We start from the raw sequence: 17,521 nt of genomic DNA on the forward strand, positions 1-17,521 counted from the left end.
GTAGGAAAGCTATAAAATTTTACTTAGACACATAAAAACAGAAACAAATGAAAACTTGCCTTAGTATTAGAAAGATAGATATTTGATATGGTTATTTTTCCATGATCAATTATATAGTTTTATTGTATTGAGATTTGGGAAAACTTGTCAAAATGATTCTAATATTCACTTGGAAGAATAACTGTATGACAATATTCAAGAAAAATTTGCAGAGGAATTTATATGGGGGTTGGGGTGGGTTGCCCTTCCAGAAACAAAAATAAATACAGTCATTGAACTACAATCATTATAGCAGAGTAGTACTGGTGTAAAAATCAATAGTTAGCTCAATGGAATAGAATAGATTGCAAAGAGACTCAGGTAGTTTTTGGAAACAGAACTGCGATGGGGAAAGCATTTTGAAACAGGAATATTTGACCAAAGAATCAAGCAAATTGGCTTAGTATACAGGAAATATTCAACTAAGAACCTCTGTTTATATGACTCACTAGACTAAATTCCAAATTGGAAAGTTCATTTGCCAGATGAGAAAGTCAGAAGAAAATATTTAATAATTTTAGGGAAATGAGTTTTTAATATAAAATTAATGGAAAGAATCACAAAGCAAAATATAGATTTGAATATATTTTAAACATTTGCATGCAAAAAAATACAGTGTAAAGCAAAAAGTAATTATGGAGAAAAACATGGACACCAAGCATAACAGAACAGTTAATGTAATAATCCCATTGAGGAACTCTTAGATATCAATAAGTAGAAAATAACGTGCCAAGAGAATTGTCCACATACCTGAATAATTCAAAAGGAAGAAAAAGGCTAACATACATATTTAATATTCTTACTATAATCACAGAAATGGAAATTAAAACAAAAGTTATATGCTATGTTTCATGGATTAAACCAGCAAAATGTATATATGTATATATAGATAAAAAAATACTCAGTACTGGCAAGGATGCAGAGAGAAGGACATTTGCATTACTACTGGCAGAAGAATTATACAATAGTGTTTGCTAAAGAAGTAGATGCAGACAAAAACTTACATTGAGGATTGTTATAATATTCTGAAATAATAAAAAAAATGAAAACAATCTATATAAAAATTGGAGGTGGGTTAAAGCTATTTTAAAGTTTCCCTTTACATAGAAGAAAGAAACAGCAGCCTCCAAGTGGCAGGATTTCACTGTTTTATAAAAAGTGCCCCCAAATGTGGGAGACAGCATAGGGTACCCTACTTTGGAGGTTTAAAATTAATATTTTAAGCCATGTTAAGACAATAAAAGCCAGAAAGTGGTCAACTGTCTCATCACTGCATTAAAAGTAAAGCTCTTTTAATTTTTCCCACCATGCCAAAATAAACAAATAAATAAATAAACCTCAGAAAAACAAGAGGAATAAAATCTAGTAAGAATAAATTTAGTCATGTGAAAACCAAAATAAAGTCCCCCAAATGATAGACTATGACACATATTAAAAGGAGTCATTTCAAAGATTATGTAATAACAAGGAACAGCTTTCACAACAGTTTTAACTAGAAATAACCAAATGCACTGCTGCATTACAATGATATGTATTTCAGGAATATCATATATAGATGTATGAAAACTGGAACAAAAACAAAATTAGGCAGTGTTTGGACAGTAAAAATATGTATGGCTTATATTTTTCATACCTCCCTGAATTTTTCAAAATAGAAGAACTGTACAAAAAAGATCTTCATGACCAAGATAATCACAATGGTGTGCTCACTCACCTAGAGCCAGACATCCTGGAATGTGAAGTCAAGTGGGCCTTAGAAATCATCACTATGAACAAAGCTAGTGGAGGTGATGGAATTCCAGTTAAGCTATTTCAAATGCTGGAAGATGGTGCTGTGAAAGTGCTGCACTCAATATGCCAGCACATTTGGAAAACTCAGCAGTGGCCACAGGACTGGAAAAGGTCAGTTTTCATTCCAATCTCAAAGAAAGGCAATGCCAAAGAATGCTCAAACTACCACACAATTGTACTCATCTCACACGCTAGTAAAGTAATGCTCAAAATACTCCAAGCCAGGCTTCAGCAATTCATGAACTGTGAACTTCCAGATGTTCAAGCTGGTTTTAGAAAAGGCAGAGGAACCAGAGATCAAATTGCCAAAATCCGCTGGATCATGGAAAGAGAAAGAGAGTTCCAGAAAAACATCTATTTCTGCTTTATTGACTATGCCAAAGCCTTTGACTGCATGGATCACAACAAACTGTGGAAAATTCTGAAAGAGGTGGGGATACCAGACCACCTGACCTGCTTCTTGACAAACCTATATGCAGGTCAGGAAGCAACAGTTAGAACTGGACATGGAACAACAGACTGGTTCCAAATCGGGAAAGGAGTACATCAAGGCTGTATATTGTCATGCTGCTTATTTAACTTCTATGCAGAGTACATAATGAGAAACGCTGGGCTGGAAGAAGCACAAGCTGGAATCAAGATTGCCGGGAGAAATATCAATCATCTCAGATATGCAGATGACACCACCCTTATGGCAGAAAGTGAAGAGGAACTAAAAAGCCTCTTGATGAAAGTGAAAGTGGAGAGTGAAAAAGTTGGCTTAAAGCTCAACATTCAGAAAATGAAGATCATGGCATCCGGTCCCATCACTTCATGGGAAATAGATAGGGAAACAGTGTAAACAGTGTCAGACTTTATTTTTCTGGGCTCCAAAATAACTGCAGATGGTGACTGCAGCCATGAAATTAAAAGAAGGAAAGTTATGACCTTAGAAGGAAAGTTATGACCAACCTAGATAGCATATTGAAAAGCAGAGACATTACTTTGCCACCAAAGGTTCGTCTAGTCAAGGCTATTGTTTTTCCAGTAGTCATGTATGGATGTGAGAGTTGGACTGTGAAGAAAGCTGAGTGCCGAAGAATTGATCCCTTTGAACTGTGGTGTTGGAGAAGACTCTTGAGAGTCCCTTGGACTGCAAGGAGATCCAATCAGTCCATTCTAAAGGAGATCAGCCCTGGGATTTCTTTGGAAGGAATGATGCTAAAGCTGAAACTCCAGTACTTTGGCCATCTGATGCGAAGAGTTGACTAATTGGAAAAGACTCTGATGCTCGGAGGGATTGGGGGCAGGAGGAGAAGGGGACGACAGAGGATGAGATGGCTGGATGACATCACCGACTCGATGGACATGAGTTTGGGTGAAGTCCGGGAGTTGGTGATGGACAGGGAGGCCTGTTGTGCTGCAATTCATGGGGTCACAAAGAGTCAGACACGACTGAGCAATTGAACTGAACTGAATGTTGTTTTATGAGTTAGAAAAAAAAATTCACTGTTAGGTTATAATGACTCAGTATGTGACACTCATGGTTAACTCTTGTGTCAGGGGCTCTGCCAAGTATATTGGCAATGACTCTTAGTTCGCATGCAAATGAAAGAAACTCTAGTAAAGAAAGAATTTACTATAAGGCTCTCAGATAACTAAAAGAATTGCCAGGAATGGGAGTGTCCCCTCAAAACAACCACCACCACCTCGAAAAACAGGCTTGCAAGCAAACCAGAACCTAGCCAGCTTTAGAGTCTAGATATCATGGACTAGAGAAACAGGCCCATGCACGAGGGGTTTGCCCGGGCTGGACCCCAGTCCACTGTTTTTGTGCTTAGGGCTTGGCCCCATTCCCCAGGCCACAATTCACTTGGCATCACAGGCGGGAAGGCACCTTGACTGGCAGTCCCATGGTCTTCTTTCTGCTGAGAGAACCAAAAATGATGGGATGGGAGGTCAATGGCCCATATCAAACCAAACAGAAAGAATAAAAATGCCCATTAGCCCAGGACTTGGAGGCCAACAGGGTTGAATTGCAGGCCTCCACACCTCCCCTGCAGAGGGCACAGCTGCTGAGATGGAGATTCACAAGGAGCCCAAGGTTTATGGTACTGTGTGCCTGGTGGTGCCCCACATAAGAGATGCAGTTTTCTCCTGGAGTCAGCAGGACATGTCCTGAAGAAGCTGGCTTTTCAGATTTGATCTTCATATATGGGTAGGTTTTTGTTTTTATAAAATATTTATTATTTGGCTGCTCAGTGTCTCAGTTGTGGCAAGCAGGATCTTTAGTCGTGGCCTGGGAACTCTTAGTTGCAGAATGTGGGGTCTAGTTCCCTGACCAGGGATCGAACCTAGGCTCCCTGCACTGGGAGCTGAGTCTTAGCCACTGGACCACCAGGGAAATCCCTGCACAGGTATTTTGAAGGGAAGATACTATTCTCAAGTGAAACCAGAGCCAGTGAAAGGATGCTCTGAAGAAAACAGTTTAGCAGAAACAAGAGGTATAGTTTGGAAATAGATGGAGCACCAGCACGAGTCTAGGCTTCTTTTTATCTTGAATTATCTTAACTCTGAACAAGTCTTTTAGTCATGTTTGAGTTTTAGTCAGTCAGTTCAGTCATTCAGTCGTGTCTGACTCTTTGCAATCTCATGGACCGCAGCATGCCAGGCCTCCCTGTCCATCACCAACTCCCGGAGCTTGCTCAAACCATGTCCTTTGAGTCAGTGATCCCATTCAACCATCCTCTGTCATCCCCTCATGCTCCCACCTTCAATCTTTCCCAGAATCAGGGTCTTTTCAAATAAGTCAGTTCTTCTTATCTATTTGTTTATTTGTTTAATATTTGAGTTTAGTCGACTATGAATGATGGGTTCTGAGCTCAAATAACTTTTGGTGTGTGCGTGTGTGCTAAGTCACTTCAGTTGTGTCCAACTATTTGCGACCCTGTGGGCTGTTGCCTGCTGGGCTCCCTGGTCCATGGGGATTTTCCAGGCAAGAATATTGGAGTGGGTTGCCATGCCCTCCTCCAGGGGATCTTCCTGACCCAGGGATCAAACCTACGTCTCCTGTGTCTCCTGCATTGCAGGCAAATTCTTTACTGCTGAGCCACCAAGGAGCCCCCTAACTTTTGGTGAAAGAAAGTGAAAGTGAAGTCGCTCAGCCGTGTGTCCAACTCTTTGCAATCCCATGGACTGTAGCCTACTAGGCTCCGTCCATGGGATTTTCCAGGCAACAGTACCGGAGTAGGGTGCCATTTCCTTCTCCAGGGGATCTTCCTGACCCAGGGATTGAACCTAGGCCTCCCAAATTGTAGGCAGATGCTTTACCCTCTGAGCCACCAGGGAAGCAACTTTTGGTATGTAACACTAAAAAATCACCCATAAATCAATCTATATTCTTCTTCCAGTTCTCATCATACATAGGACATGGCTGTGGTTGTCCAGGTAATTTAATGCCCAGGTTTATGTTGCCTTTATAGCTTTTTATAACCTTTTCCCTGAGGAGAGGACACTTGCAAATGGGATGCAAAAAAAGAAAAAGGTAATTATTCTTTAATTGCACTAAAAACAGGAAATCTTAAATTACCAAAGGATCCCCTGGATACTGTATAGTAAAGAGTTTACCTGCTGTGTTCTCCCACCTCTTGACACCTGTGCAGCCAAGCCCCCTGCACTCAGAGCCCACCTTGTCCCTCACTGGACCCTGCTTTGCATTCCCAGGACCTCAGACTTCCCCTCTTAGGAGGCTCTGGGGCCCAAGACAGGCCAAGGAAGGATTGTTTATTAGTGAGAGGTGGGATGGAGCTCGTAGTCCACATATAGAACCTGAAGCCTGAGGCAGAAGGAGCGAGGCAATGGGACAAGAGACTGGGACCCTCTACTTAGCCACGTTCTGGGATCCCAGGCTTCTGAGTTGAAGCCTGAGTTTCTACATTGTTTCGAAGGCATATTTGTTTGACTAGGCTTACAGAACCTACTTAGCAATTTTTAGCTTGGTTTATCGTATTTAAGGCCTAGTGTGCTGCAGTCCATGGGGTCGCAGAGAGTCGCACATGACTGGGCGACTGAATAACAACAACATCATATTTGAATATTTAGCTAAAAAAAAAAAAAGAAGAAGAATATTTAGCTGTATAGTCACTGAGACTCCTGGTGCTGTCATCCTCTCCAGTGTCAGGATTGCACCTGCTCAGGTGACTGTTTTAGAAAGGCCGCACTGAGCTATGCACACATATACATATACACACAACTTGCTGCTCATGCAGTAGCAATGTAGATTATAAGAAAAGTGGCTTGCACTCCTGTGGTTGTACTTAACATGTTGAAGAAGATATGTTAAACCCTCATCCCAGTATTTTACCTGTGAATCTTAATCATCATGAAAGCTCTATAAAGTAGGTTACTCAAGGCAAACAGTCATGCAGAGGAGTCATACCCTTCCTTATCTGGGCCCAGTGTCCACATAGACTGTTGCATACAGCAAGCAACTCAGTAGATTAAAAGTTTTGTTTGGCATCCTTGAACCTTCAGTAATTCAAGAATCACTGGATTAATCAACCCACTTTGACTCTTGAATCCTCTGATTCTGCATTGTGGTTCATTTAGATTTGTCAGGAAAAGGGCAAGGAATGCTATTCATTGCCTTGCTGTCTTCAGTATTATGATTAAGGGAATGATCAAAATCAGGAATCAATATTTGGTTGTGTGTATAAAAAAAAAACAAATTTTAACTGTTTTAATTTACAGTTTAAAACAGATGTCAGCTCTGGGATTCTTTCAGTCTTCAAGGAAGTTGCCATTTGTGTCCTTGATGATGAAGGTGAATGGGCAGAGAAGAGTCCCTTTGTCTTTCCTGTAGAGCACAGTTGATATCCCTAAGCCTCTGTTGCACCCCCATCCAACTGGACTGAGATGGCTTTTCCCAACATTATTGGTTCCATCACTCTTTTAATCAATTACAGATGGGGGAGGATGGGGGCAAGCTCAGGTGTTCACATCTTCAGTAGCAAGTAGATCTGCCATTTCATCGTTCTTTGTTAGCATCGCTTCTCAATTCACATTCAAGGTTGGCATTCTATTTAAGAAACTCCTTAACTATTTTCTGGGTGGAACTCTATCCCTTTGCATCTACAGATGGTCCTTTTTGTCGTGCAAATGGATTTCCCAGCTAATCTTTCTTAAGTGAGTTGCCTCCTTGCCTAATTTAGCTCCACTGCAGTTTACTGACCTAGGAAGAGAGCTTCCTGCAAGTGAAGTGGAGAAAACTTATACTTCATATGTTTCAAAGAAAGCATCTTCCTCTAAAGTAGGAACAGTTGCTATGTGGATATAATTTACCTTTGAAAAACATAAACACTGATGGAGGAGGGGATTCAAGAAGAAAGTCTTACAGAAATGGAATGTAGAGCTTTCCTCCTCTGGAAAGGAAAGTGTAGTGTTCAGTACATTGTTCATTCTCCTCTAGCTTTTTGAGACATGAAAACAAAAAAGGACTTTTCCAATAATATTGAAATAACAGTTATTCATAACTTGAGTTAAACAGTAGTTTGTTTTGCCTGTTATGAAAGTTTTAAGTTATTAGCTACCTCCAAGTTGGGCTTCCCTGGTGGTGTTACTAAGTCCAAGCTCCCTCTGCTTGCCGCATGATGGGCCAATGAATCCAAGAGACAAGGGCTGAGCAAGGAAGGGACCAACTGCAGAGCCAGATGACAGAGAAGATGGCAGGCTAGTGCCTCTGATTAACCATCTTATTAGGGTCTGAATGCCAGGTTCTTTTGTAGATCAGACATTGGGGGGACATAAGGAAGCAAAGTAAAAAGATCATTCATCTTGCAAACATCACCTAGAATGTCAAGCCTCAGGCAGTGGATGTGTTAATTTCTTGCTTCCTATCATCTATAGGTGGACAGGTTCTGTACAAAGGCACTTTAGTTTAACCATCAGGCAGAGGGGCAGAATTCTCTGAGGCAGGCCATTCTATATGGTTATAACAAAATCAAGTCAAAGAAACACTTCCAACATGGAGTTAGAATTGGCTTCTCCGCAACAGTGGCTCAGTGGTAAAGAATCCACCTGCCAATGCCAGAGACTCGGGTTCCATCCCTGGGTTGGGAAGATCTCTTGGAGTAGGAACTGTCAGCCCACTCCAGTATTCTTGCCTGGGAAATCAGGACAGAGGGGCCTGGTGGGCTATGAAGTGTTGCATGAGAGTCTGACATGACTCAGTAACTGAACAACAAGCTCCAAGCTGGGTCCTGTCTTACGCTCCAGGCAAGAGTGCACTCTCCCTTCTCACAGCTAAGGAGTCCCTGAGTCTCATCAGCTTAACTTTCTTGAACAGCCCTTCCCTGGCCCACTGCATCTCCCCGTAGTGTCTCTCAGTTAGACCTTGTACGAACTTCCCGTCTCTGCTTTGCCATCATTACCACTCCAAAATGAACATCTTGTCATCTGGTGATCACCTTCTCACTGCAAATTTCCTACCAGCTACCTGTGTGTGCATGCTCAGTTTTATCTGACTCTTTGTGGCCACATGGGCTGTCACCCTCCAGGCTCCTCTGTGTCTAGGATTTTCCAAGCAAGAATCCTTGAGTAGGTTGCCATTTCCTTCCCCAGTGGATCTTCCCTACCCAGGGAGCAAACCCAAGTCTTAGGGCATCTCCTGCATTGGCAGAGGATTCTTTACCACTGAACCACCTGGGAATCCACCTGGGAGTGTGGAGCTGTCCACGTCCTCCACATTCTTCCACAGGGTTCTGGTGTAGGTAGAGTTCCAGACAAGGTGGTGAAGAAAGGGAGACGACCTCAACAGAAGCTGCCTTTATTCAGGCAAGGAGGGGCGACAGCTGGTCTAAGGACCAGGCAGAGTGTGCGGGGTCAGGGAGGCTTCATATTTAAGGGGAGGTTTTGCAGAAGCAATAGGGGAGGACTTAGTCAGGCGGTGCGTTCTGGGTAATCTTTAGCTGAGATGGCAGTTTGTGGATGAACAGGGGCAGGGGGCCCTGGGCTAATGCAATCTGCCCGGAGTGTTGGGGTGGGACTTAAAGTTCAGTTATGTCATCCCTGAAGTCAGGTGGTTCAGCAAGGGCCCTTGAAGCCATTATCTTTTTGGGGCAGGCCTGAGGCCTTTGAGGCCTTTATCTTCTTTTCTAGGCTCGAGGACTCCTTCACTGGGAGACCTCTCAAGGCATTCATCACAGTATTTTTTGAAGCTATTTTCTTCCTTGACTCCCTTCTTGTACTACACTGATAATTCCTAAGGAAGATACCTGGTTTCTTCATCTTTGAGTCCCCTAGCACCTCGCTTTATGCATCCATACTAAAGGTCTTCATTTTTAATAGGGTTTGTGGATGGATGGATGTTACCTAGGCTAAAAAATGAGTCCAAATGAAGAAGAGTAATGCCATGATTTAAAATTCTGAAATGGAACCTAGCAATAATGTGATCTAAGTCATTTACTTAAAAAAATTATATGCTAGTAATAATTTTCTACTTTTGATAAAAGAAAGACACATGGAAGGAAAGATTAATTCTCTGTTTCTAGTTAGAGACAGATTCTAATATTGGATATGGATATAAAGTAAACATTCTATATATACTGAAAAGTAATGAAGCAAACTGTAAGCTAAGAGCCAGCTTTTCAACAATCAGTTCAGTTCAGTCGGTCAGACATGTCCGACTCTTTGTGACCCCACGGACTGCAGCACACCAGGCTTCCCTGTCCATCACCAACTCCCAGAGCTTGCTCAAACTCATGTCCATCGAGTCGGTGATGCCATCCAACTATCTCATCCTCTGTCATCCCCTTCTCCTCCTGCCCTCAATCTTTCCCAGCATCAGGGTCTTTTTCAACGAGTTAGCTCTTTGCATCAGGTGGCCAAAGTATTGGAGTTTCAGCTTCAACATCAGTCCTTCCAATGAACACCCAGGACTGATCTCCTTTAGGATGGACTGGTTTGATCTCCTTGCTGTCCAAGGGACTCTCAAGAGTCTTCTCCAACACCACAGTTCAAAAGCATTGTTCTTCTGTGCTCAGCTTTCTTTATAATCCAACTCTCACATCCATACATGATCACTGGAAAAACCATAGCTTTGACTAGAGGGACCTTTGTTGGCAAAGTAATGTCTCTGCTTTTTAATATGCTGTCTAGGTTGGTCACAGCTTTTCTTCCAAGAATCAAGTGTCTTTTAATTTCACGGTTGCCGTTACCATCTGCAGTGATTTTGGAGCCCAAGAAAATAAAATCTGTCACTGTTGCCATTGTTTCCCCATCTATTTGTCATGAAGTGATGGGACCAGATGCCATAATTTTTGTTTTTTGAATGTTGAGTTTTAAGCCAGCTTTTTCACTCTTCTTTCACTTTCTGCCATAAGGTTGGTGTCACCTGCATATTTGAGGTTATTGATATTTCTTCTGGCAAGCTTGATTCCATCTTGTGCTTCATCCAGCCCAGCATTTCACATGATATGCTCTGCATATAAGTTAAATAAGCAGGGTGACAATATACAGCCTTGACACACTCCTTTCCCCATTTTGAACCAGTCAGTTGTTCCATGTCTGGTTCTAAATTGCTTCCTGACATGCATATAGGTTTCTCTGGAGGCAGGACAGGTGGTCTGGTATTCCCATCTCTTTAATAATTTTCCACAGTTTGTTGTGATCCACAGAGGCAAAGGGTTTAGTGTAGTCAATGAAGCAGAAGTATATGTTTTTCTGGAATTCTCTTGCTTTTTCTGTGATCCAGCGGATGTTGGCAATTTGATCTCTGGTTCCTCTGACTTTTCTAAATCCAGCTTGAACATCTGGAATTTTTTGGTTCACGTACTGTTGAAGTCTAGCTTGGAGAATTTTGAGCATTACTTTGCTAGTGTGTAGAATGAATGAAATTGTGTGGTAGTTTGAACATTCTTTGGCTTTGCCTTTCTTTGAGATTGGAATGAAAATTGACTTTTTCCAGTCCTGTGGCCACTTTTGAGTGTTCCAAATTTGCTGACATGTTGAATGCAGCACTCTTAACAGCATCATCTTTTAGAATTTGAAATAGCTCAGCTGGAATTCCATCACATCCACTAGCTTTGTTCATAGTGATGCTTCCTAAGGCCTACTTGACTTCACACTCCAGGATGTCTGGCTCTAGGTGAGTGATCACACCATCATGGTTGTCTGGGTCATTAAGATCTTTTTTGTATGGTTCTTTTGTGTATTCTTGCCACCTCTTTTTAATATCTTCTGCTTCTGTTAGTTCCATGCAGTTTCTGTCCTTTATTGTGCCCATATTTTTATGAAATGTTCCCTTGGTATCTCTAAATTTCTTGAAGAGATCTCTAGTCTTTCCCATTTTATTGTTTTCCTCTATTTTTTTGCATTGATCACTTAGTAAGGCTTTCTTATCTCTCCTTGCTGTTTTTTGGAACTCTGCATTCAGATGGATATATCTTTCCTTTTCTCCTTTACCTTTTGTTTCTCTTCTTTTCCAATAATAGCATAAATAAACTCAACTTCTTGAAAAACATTAAGAATAATTATTTGATTACTGGATGCAACTTACACCCTCTGTTCCTTTGTCCCAAACCTGGTATGAATATTCTTGGTTGGTGATGTGACTCCTGCTTGAGCATTTATTGATTTTTATACTGAAATCTGGGGTTTTATTCAGTTCTGCCCTAATCTTTGGTACTTGTTTCCTTAGTAACAGATGTGCTATGAAGTGAGAAAAACCAAAAAGCTTGGGATGGAAATTAATCAAAGTCAGTGGTCTAACCAAAGGTTTCTCCAGTGTGGGATCTAGGGTCTCATGTCAAAAACATGGCCACATGTTTTTGAGGAAATATTCTCAGAAATAGAAGATTCTTGGGTGATAACCACAGGGATTTTAAAGGCAGCATATAGATAGTCTCCGTGATAGCAGTGTGTGTCTACTTTCATAGGGACTCCTGCCGCAGTACCTGTGTTGGCATATTAGCAGTCTACACTGGCTGATAGAAACACTCACCACCAAGAGCCCACTAACAACTAGGAATCAGGAAACCACAAACTAGCGAACAGCAATGGGAGACTTTTACTATCCATGAAATATAGTTGAGCTGTCTTTTTAAAGCTGGAAGGTGTAGGAGAGCACTGTGAATTCTATTAGGAAACATTTGACAATGCCAATTTTGAGCAGAGTTTCTAGTCTTATGCCCTAGATGTGTTGTGATTGGCATATATAGTATGACGTTTCTTCTAAAAATTCAGGGGCTCCTTTTAAAAAAAATCATATAAACACAAGTACAAAATTTGGCAACATTGACCATGTTTCCTCATGGCCACCATCCCCTGTGGCTGAGCCGCTGAGTAGCAGCTGCCTCCACCATAGATTAGATAATGGACTATTCACTTTGCTGCAGTCCCCAGTGCTCCCTACTGTGTACTCTCTGGCCATTTTACTTGTTTATATTACCCTTTTTGGCCCTTAACATCTTTCACATTTGTAATCTTTGAATCAGAAGACTGTTCTACGTTTTGGGATCCTCTTATCCTTGTGTATTGTTTCTTCTTCAAGCCATTTCCCGAAATAAGCCAGTTTATTTAACTGGAAGGTGAATGCCATTTTAGAGATATGTTTAAAAAATTCCATCTTAGAAAAAAAGTCAGACACGACTTAGCAACTGAACAACAATGGGAATATCAAAAAGATGTTATCATATTTCATAAGACATTATCATCTGGAAAATCTAAAACATTCAGAATGCAAATATGCCCACAGAAGTAAAGTAGAACTTTATAAATAATATGCATTCTATAGAATGGCTAGAAAAATCTCAAAGTCAATATTGGAATCCCCTAGGGTGACAGAGAATGATATCCCTGTGCCTTACTAAAAAGTAATAATAAAACAAGTAATGAAAAACAAATGAGATAGAAAAGTCCAGAGCTATCCCCAGAGTTTTTATTTGCTTGAGCTAGAGGAGTGAGAGAAGACTTCAGAAAGTGGTCCCTCTCCCTTTTTTCCCCAGACCTCAATTTTATTTCAAAGCACATTGACACATTCTGTGTCACCAGGAAACAGAAAAACCTTCAGTCTAAGTTAATCACTTAACAGCTAGGATTAAAATGAAGAGGCTAATTGGGTCTCCCTATTAGGGTGGTGTCTGCTTGCTTCTGCTTTGTCCTTTGATAGATTAGAGGAAAAATAGGAAATATATTACAGTTACTGTCCCCAGCTAGTCATTCATCCATTTAGTAGGCACTCATTGTGCACCACTGTGTTTATTTGGGGTGGCCCTTAAGCAGATGGGGACACATCAATGAACAGAGATGCAAATTCCTCCTTTGTGGAAAGAAACAGACAGCAGACAATAAACACCAGAAGTAAATGCATAGACTGTAAGAAGGGGATTTGTGCTTTGAAAAAATAGAGTGGTCATTAAGAGGGATCAGAAGTGCTGAGATGATGGCAGGAAGGGGTGCAGTATTAAATGGAGGGTCGAGATAGGCCACAGTGAGAAGGTGGCACTTGAAGGTGGAAAGTGAAGTACCTGTGTAAACCACCCTTGTTTCATATGGAAGAGCATCACTGGCAGAGAGAGCCCCATGCAAAGGATGGGATGCCCAGTTGGTTGAGGAAGTACAGAGAGGCCAGTGTAGCTGGAACAGAGTGAATGAGGGCAGGAGCAGAAAGAGATGGGGTCAGGGAGGAGAGCAGTCACTGGAGAGATCTTGAGCAGAGTTCAGAAGCTGACATAGTTTAGATGAGTCACTTTGGCCTCTCTTGAGAGGGGCAGAGGAAGAAGTCTGGCAGACGTGATAGATTTAAACGAGATGATGATGACTTGACTAGGCTTGTAGCAGTAACAGTTGTGAGAAGTCACCCAATTCTCATTTATCTTTTTATTTTTCTGCACAAAGTGTAAAGATTTTTTTAAAAAATTACATGTAATATAGGCAAAATGGTTTACTTATTTTTTTGTAAATTAATTAATTTATTTTAATTGGAGGCAAATTACTTTATAATATTGTAGTGGTTTTTGCCATACATTGACATGAATCAGCCATTGGTGTACATGTGTTCCCACCCTGAACCCCCCTCCTACCTCCCTCCCCATCCCATCTCCCATCTCCCAGTACACCAGCCCTGGGCACCCTGTCTCATGCACTGAACCTGGACTAGTGATCTATTTCACATATGGTAATATACATGTTTCAATGCTATTCTCTCAAATCATCCCACCCTCGCCTTCTCCCACAGAGTCCAAAAGTCTGTACTTTACATCTGTGTCTCTTTTGCTGTCTCGCATATAGGGTCATTGTTACCATCTTTCTAAATTCCATATATTTGTGTTATTATACTGTATTGGTGTTTTTCTTTCTGACTTACTTCACTCTGTATAATATGCTCCAGTTTCATCCACCTCATTAGAACTGGTTCAAATGCATTCTTTACTAGAATCAAGATTGCTGGGAGAAATATCAATAACCTCAGATATGCAGATGACACCACCCTTATGGCAGAAAGTGAAGAGGAACTAAAAAGCCTCTTGATGAAGGTGAAAGAGGAGAGTGAAAAAGTTGGCTTAAAACTCAACATTCATAAAACGAAGATGATGGCATCTGGTCCCATCACTTCATGGCAAATAGATGGGGAAACAGTGGAAATAAATAAATAGTAAATAGTGGAAACAGTGTCAGACTTTATTTTTTGGGGCACCAAAATCACTGCAGATGGTGACTGCAGCTATGAAATTAAAAGACACTTACTCCTTGGAAGAAAAGTTATGACCAACCTAGATAGCATATTCAAAAGCACAGACGTTACTTTGCCAACAAAGGTCCGTCTAGTCAAGGCTATGGTTTTTCCAGTAGTCATGTATGGATGTTAGAGTTGGACTGTGAAGAAAGCTGAGCGCCGAAGAATTGATGCTTTTGAACTGTGGTGTTGGAGAAGACTCTTGAGAGTCCCTTGGACTGCAAGGAGATCCAACCAGTCCATTCTGAAGGAGATCAGCCCTGGGATTTCTTTGGAAGGAATGATGCTAAAGCTGAAACTCCAGTACTTTGGCCACCTCATGTGAAGAGTTGACTCATTGGAAAAGACTCTGATGCTGGGAGGGATTGAGGGCAGGAGGAGAAGGGGACGACAGAGGATGAGATGGCTGGATGGCATCACTGACTCGATGGACGTGAGTCTCAGTGAACTCCAGGAGTTGGTGATGGACAGGGAGGCCTGGCGTGCTGTGATTCATGGGGTCGCAAAGAGTTGGACATGACTGAGCGACTGAACTGAACTGAACTGAACTGAATATTCCATTGTGTATATGTCCCAGAGCTTTCTTATCCATTCATTTGCTGATGGACATCTAGATTGCTTCTGTGTCCTGGCTATTGTAAACAGTGCTGAGATGAGGGGTACACGTGTCTCTTTCAATTCTGGTTTCCTTGGTGTAAATGCCTAGCAGTGAGATTGCTGGGCATTCAATCCCAGCAATTGTATGCCCAACAATACAATTGTATGGCAGTTCTGTTTCCAGTTTCTTAAGGAATCTCCACACTGTTCTCCATAGTGGCTGTACTAGTTTGCATTCCCAGCAATAGTGTAAGAAGGTTCCCTTTTCTCCACACCCTCTCTAGCATTTATTGTTTGTGGACTTGTTGATAGCAGCCATTCTGACTGGCATGAGATGGTACCTCATTGTGGTTTTGATTTGTATTTCTCTGATAATGAGTGATGTTGAGCATCTTTTCATGTGTTTGTTATCCATCTGTATGTCTTCTTTGGAGAAATGTCTGTTTAGTTCTTTGGCCCATTTTTTGACTGGGTCGTTTATTTTTCTGGAATTGAGCTGCATGAGCTGCTTGTATATTTTTGAGATTAATTATTTGTCAGTTGCTTCATTTACTATTACTTTCTCCCATTCTGAAGGCTGTCTTTTCACCTTGCTTATAGTTTTCTTCGTTGTGCAAAAGCTTTTAAGTTTAATTAGGTCCTATTTGTTTATTTTTCCTTTTATTCTGGGAGCTGGGTCATAGAGGATCCTGCTGTGATTTAGGTCAGAGAGTGTTTTGCCTATGTTTTCCTCTAGGAATTTTATAGTTTCTGGTCTTACATTTATATCTTTAACCCATTTTGAGTTTATTTTTGTATATGGTGTTAGAAAGTGTTCTAGTTTCACTCTTTTACAACTGATTGACCAGTTCTCCTGGCACCACTTGTTAAAGAGATTGTCTTTTCTCCATTGTATATTCTTGCCTCTTTTGTCAAAGATAAGATGTCCATAGGTGCGTGGATTTATCTCTGGGTTTTCTATTTTGTTCCACTGATCTATATTTCTGTCTTTGTGCCAGTACCATACTGTCTTGATGACGGTGGCTTTGTAGTATAGTCTGAAGTCAGGCAGGTTGATTCCTCCAGTTCCATTCTTCTTTCTCAAGATTGCTTTGGCTATTCAAGGTTTTTTGTATTTCTGTACAAATTGTGAAATTATTTGTTCTAGTTCTCTGAAATATACCATTGATAGCTTGATAGGGATTGCATTGAATCTATAGTTTGCTTTGGGTAGTATATTCATTTTCACTATATCGATCCTTCTAATCCATGAACATGATATATTTCTCCATCTATGTGTCATCTTTGATTTCTTTCATCAGTGTTTTATAGTTTTATATATATAGGTCTTCTGTTTCTTTAGGTAGATTTATTCCTAAGTATTTTATTCTTTTCATTGCGATGGTGAATGGAATTGTTTTCTTAAATTCTCTTTCTGTTTTTTCATTGTTAGTGTATAGGAATGCAAGAGATTTTTGTGTGTTAATTTTAAATCCTGCAACTTTACTATATTCACTGATTAGCTCTAGTACTTTTCTGGTGGTGTCTTTAGGGTTTTCTATGTAGAGGATCATGTCATCTGCAAACAGAGTTTTAGTTTTTCTTTTCCAATCTGGATTTCTTTTATTTCTTTTTCTTCTCTGATTGCTGTGGCTAAAATTTCCAAAACTATGTTGAATAGTAGTGGTGAGAGTGGACACCCTTGTCTTGTTCCTGACTTTAGGGGAAATGCTTTCAACTTTTCACCATTGAGGATAATGTTTGCTGTGGGTTTAGAGCAGAAATAAATGAAAGAAACAAAGGAGACTATAAGAAATATCAACAAAACTAAAAGCTAGGAAAAACTGTTTAAGTCAATAAATTTTTAAGGAATTTCACATATTCTGATTCTGTCCACTGCCAATCACCTTAGTTCCTCCAAAATCATGATCTTCAAGATAAGATTATTTTTGTTCAGTTGCCAAATTATTTCCAACTCTGCAACCCCATGAACTACAGCACTCCAAGCTCCCATAGCCCTTTCAAAAAGAAATTTTGCTCAGTCCACAGCTGTCAGTCCATAATTCTTTTAGTTGGGTTTTGGTGAGGTACAGACATGCTTCAAAATTCCTTACCCATAATCTTTGGGATCCAATTTCCTCAAACAATTTACTGTAGGATGCTAGAAGTTAAATATAGCAAGTACATTGCTGTTCATTCCTTCATCTTCTGTAATATTGAAAAGCCTTGTTGTATCCAATTTTTTACTCATGAAAGTGAAAAGAAAGTGTTAGTCGCTCAGTCGTATCTGACTGTGACCCCATGGACTGTAACCTTCCAGGCTCCTCTTTCCATGGATTTCCCCGACAAGAATACAGGAGTGGGTAGCTATTCCCTTCTCCTGGGGATCTTCCTGACCCAGGGATC

The 17,521-nt window shown here is 40.7% G+C and overlaps 1 protein-coding gene across 2 annotated transcripts in view; it reads left to right on the top strand.

The window, feature by feature from the left end:
• Window positions 1-17,521, top strand: part of PAK5 (p21 (RAC1) activated kinase 5) — a 427,019-nt gene that overhangs the window by 5,185 nt on the left and 404,313 nt on the right. The window lies entirely within an intron of this gene.

This window comes from Bubalus bubalis, chromosome 14 (genome assembly GCF_019923935.1).
Source record: "Bubalus bubalis isolate 160015118507 breed Murrah chromosome 14, NDDB_SH_1, whole genome shotgun sequence".
NCBI classification, from domain to species: domain Eukaryota; kingdom Metazoa; phylum Chordata; class Mammalia; order Artiodactyla; family Bovidae; genus Bubalus; species Bubalus bubalis.